Source organism: Psammomys obesus, unplaced genomic scaffold (genome assembly GCF_907164565.1).
Source record: "Psammomys obesus unplaced genomic scaffold, mPsaObe1.curated_primary_1811, whole genome shotgun sequence".
Lineage (NCBI taxonomy): Eukaryota > Metazoa > Chordata > Mammalia > Rodentia > Muridae > Psammomys > Psammomys obesus.
Genome location: NW_026596463.1, coordinates 1770487 through 1775358, shown reverse-complemented (window position 1 = coordinate 1775358; position 4872 = coordinate 1770487).

Sequence of the window (4872 nt, the reverse complement as noted above, 5' to 3'; positions counted from 1 at the left end):
TCACTGTGTAGCCCAGGGCCTGCCTCAGCCTCACAGGGCTGGGATGATAGGTGAGCACCACCACAGCTGCTTGCTTTCTTTGTTGAAGATTGGTGTTTTTAAATAAAACTTATTGTATGTGTATGTTCGTGGTTCTACTTATCTGTATGTACACACATGCACACATCAGCCTCAAAGATCAGGTGAGGGCATCAAATCCCCTGGACTGAAGTTACAGACTGTTGCAAGAGTCTGTTACCAAAAGTCAGAACTCAGTCCAGGTCCTCTGCAAGAGTAGCAAGTGCTCTTAACCACTGAGCATCTCTCCAGCACCTGAATCATGATTTTTTAGAAGTATTTGCTTAAAGAAACAGGCTCACAAACCATGGTACTCTGAATAGGAATGGCCCTCATAGACTCACGTGTGTGAATGCTTGGCCCACAGGGAAGAGGCGCTGTTAGGAGGTGTGGCCTTGTTGGAGTAGGTGTGGTCTTGTTGAATGACGTATGTCACTGTGGAGGTGGGCTTTGATGTCCCATACGTGTTCAAGTCTGGCCAGTGTGACACAGTCCCCTCCAGCTGCCTTCGGATCAAGATGGAGAACTCTCAGCATCTTCTCCATCATCTTATCTGCCTGGATGCTGCCATGCTTTCCACCATGATGATCATGGACTAAGCCTCTGGAACTGTAAGCCAGCCCCAGTTGAATGTTTTCCTTTATGAGAGCTGCTGTGGTCATGGTGTCTCCTCACAGCAACAGAAACCCTAAGACACAAACTAACTAACAAATTGTTTTGAAAAAAGAAAAAAGAAAAAGAGCTCTATGAGACCGGGGCCCATTCCTTACGGCCCTGCGGTTCTCAGTACCTACCGGCTGCCCTGTGTGGTCTCACCACAGAAAACGTGAGGTGCTGTACCTAGCACTTGGTTTCCAGCCAGCTCTGATTCTGACACTGAGGCTGACTTAAGGAGTGTTCCTTGCCTTCTGAACATCTGGGCAGGTGCCCTTCAATCCACACATGATCAATAAAACCAAACGAAGTTCTGTTCCTCGTCATGCAGGAACTCTGCTCCAGCAGTTTTTACCTCCTGTATCTAAGCTGGATACCACCTGCCACTTAGGTTTTATACTCATTTTATGCATGAGTGTTTTGCCTGGGTATATGTGTGTGCACCACGTGTGGCCTGGCTGGTCAAGGCAAGAAGATCCCCTGGAACTGGAGATACAACTGTATGATTGTTGAGACTTGAACCTGCATTCTCTGCAAGAGCAGCAAGCACTATTGAGCACTGACCCATCTCTCCAGGATCTATAAAATGTTTTTAGTACCTTGAAATTTTTGGAATTTTGAAAAATACCCACCCCTCTTCCTATTACTGGGCTAGGGCCACCTAACCCATGTGGGAGATTTTGGAGAATGCTCAACATAAACATTTTTGAGTTTGTGACAAGGACCATCTTCTTCCTACAGTCTACTTTGAACAAGCTTAAGCAGCACAGAACAAGTTATGGAAAGTTATTTACGGATGCCCTTAAAAAGAAAATTGAAGACATTCACCAGGGAAAGAATCCAAAGTCTTACATTCTTCTAGAAACAAGGGGCTTAATCAGGCTCCCTTAGCTGCCAGCACAGGCTGTGAGCCTACTGAGAGGAGGGGGTTCACTTCTCCAGTGCTCGTGGCTGTTGCCATGTGGTGGTAGAGGTCCTGTCTGGGAAACACTGAAGCAGTGGTTTTCTGAACATGTTCAGAATCTGAGCACGCTCACAGGCCCACATGGGATGGCACCAGTTGACCTCACAGTGAAGCAGTGGGAGTCATAGGCTTCTCTGCAGAGATAGGTTTTTGTCAGAAGGAGTACATGGAAGAGTGCCAGAGGAGGACTTTTCAGAAGCACATGGGGCATGAAAACCAGCACTCATAGGAGAACCATGGTCATGGAAGTGGAGTGTGTCAAAGCGGGTGGGAAGCTCCTTCCAATCCCTCAGAGTGTCAGGTCATGAAACTGGAATGTGCCTGCTCCTACTGTATTCTCCAAGACCTCCCCTATCGTGCTGTACCTGGCTATACAGACACGGCCTGGTCCCCATCTCCTCTGCCTGCAAGAACACAGCTGAAGGAAGACACTGTCACTAAGGTTCTGCATTGCACCAAAGTAAGACCCGCCCTCCCACACCATTTGACTGAAATGTGCTGTTCCTCCTCATTGAAACCATGTGATTCTTTTTTCTTTTTAATTTTTAAAAAAGATTTGTCTACTTATTTTGAGTATGCATATTTCCTTGAGTGTATGCATGTGCGTCACATGCATTCTGATGGACACAGAGACCAGAAGAGGGTGTTGGATCCCAAGGAACTGGACTTATAGGTAAGCCACTTATCCTGGGTGTTAGGAACTGAATGTAGGTCCTCTGAAAGAGCAACTGCTGAGCCATGTCCCCAGTATCCCAGATTTTATTTTTACTGTGTGTGTGTGTGTGTGTGTGTGTGTGTGTGTGTGTGTGTGTGTTGGTACTGAGTATCAAACCCAGGACCTCACTTATGTTAACACATGCTTTACCTGTTAGCATTTAGGCAACCTGCTTCTCAGTTGCCTAGTAACCTATGATGTCATCATGTGTCGCCTGCCAGGTAGACCGCACCTGGCCTTTGCAGTTCAGCTTCGCCGAAGCTATAAATAGACCACTGCCTCTTACCTCTCCCTCTTTCTCTTTCTCTCTTGCTCTTCTCTTGTGCTCTTGCTCTCTTGTGCTCACTTGCTCTCTCCTGCTTTCTCCCCTTTCTCTGTCGGGGCCTCCCCTCTCCCTATCATGTCTCTCTGTATCTCCTTTCTCTCTCTCTCAATCTCCATCCAATACACCTCTTTCATATTATGTGTGTGCACATCATTTCATTACCACTGAAATAAACCTCATGCCCAACTCTTGTATCTTATTGTTGCTGCTATTCTTTGAGACAGCCTTTTGCAATACTGCCCAGCTTGACAAGCACTTAAGATTCTCCTGCTGCAACTTCTCTTGCTAGGCAGTCCTGGCAGGCCAAGGCCTCCCTCTGTCTGAGGCTTGCCTCAGTCCACCCACCTCCATTTTTTCAGAACTTGAATTACAGGCATGTAATTCAATTGCCAAATGTGCCTCTTTGAACTTTTGCGCAAAGGTTTTGCTCAATCCTTGTATCTGAACATTGGAAGGAATTACTCAAAGTGAAAATAAATATTTCCCTCTAGTTCTTTTAAATTGCCATTGCGTATATCCATCGTACATTTTGCATACATCCATTGTACATGGTGCCATGTAGCATAAGAACATTTTTGTATATATATTTTTTACATTAAGTGTATTCTTTCACTTCTTGTCTCATTAGGCCCTTCTGTTCCCCTAGAGGTTAGGGCCTAGATAGTTTTGCTTTTGATTTCATATCATAGAAGACAGACATTTATCTTTATATTTTATTAATATTATATCTAGATAATGTAATAGAGAAATTATTTATAAATCTATGTAAAACCTAGGAACCGTATGTAAAAGAAAACACATGATATTTGCTTTTCTGGAAATGGCTTAATTTATTTAATATGACTATCTCTAGTTGTATCCATCTTCCTACAAATAACATAACTTTCTTCTTTATTTTTCATAAATTACATTATATGTATTTTCCTTAATTCCCAACACAACTGTTAGTCACCTTGCCTGGTTCTGTAGCTTAGCTGTTGTAATTAGTGCTCCAAGTCTTTCTGTGATATGTTGACTTGGAGTTAGGAGTGGTGTAGCTGGGTCATATGCTGACTGTATAAAAATAAATATTTTTAGAAATACAGAATCAAAACGATTATATGGTTGGATTGTGCCCGATTTGCAAGACCCCCAAAAGACGGCCAGGAGTTGAATCCATTTCAAAAGACATGAGGAGCTTTCTATTACAAGTGTGAGCTCGGGCCCACACCTTCACTGACAGAGAGGTTGAGAGTAGAGGCCAGAGCTCAGGGTAAGAGGGTGATTTAAAGGACCCAGTCCCTCCCAGCGCAACCAAGCGTCTATTGGTCCAAACACAAAAGGGGATGTTGCATTTTGAACTGATTGGCTGTGGGAAGGCATCCAAACCATTAACGGTCTGGTTTCCTTTGTTTGGCTTTGTTTGGCTAGGGCAGAGGGGCATCTGGGCCAGCTTCCTAGCAACTGTGGGCTGGAACGAATGCAGTAAAGCTGGTTCCTCCCTGCAGGTGGCTGGACATGTCTCCATCTATCCCTCCTTTGTTCAAGCTTGTTAAAGCTTGTGCTTTAAACTTAAATCCAATAATCCCCCCCAAATTTTTAATTCTCTGGCCTCTCAGTTGTATTACGGTAACAGACTAATATTCAAATGGGAAACATGGAGAGCTCAGTAGTAGACCTCTACGCTGTGTAAAGGACATGGTATTAAGAAAACTATGTCAGCCATCCTAGCACTCTGGAAGGCAGAGGCAGGCGGATTGCTGTGAGCCTGGTCTACAAAGCAAGTCCAGGACAGCCAAAGTTACACAGAGAAACCCTGTCTCCAAAAACAAGCGAAAAAGAAAACTAAGTCATGTATGAATCCCTTTAGTCTGGGTAGAGATTCAAATGTCAAAGTTCACACTGTAAAATCAATAGAAGAGTCCTCGGTTTTGGATTGGGAACATTAAACGCATCGGACTCAAAATCCTACCCTGCAAAACAAAGGCAGCAACAGGAAGTGAAAATACAGACTGCTGTTCCGGCTACATAAATGTAAATTGCAACCCAGAGACCCTCAGGACGAGGAACCTGCGCACCCGCGCTAGCAGGCCCTTCTAGCTTCCCGTCGCTTCCCCTTTCCGTCTTGGTCCCGCCCACCTCTGGCTCCGCGTTTCCGGTTCAGCCCGGAACTGGAAC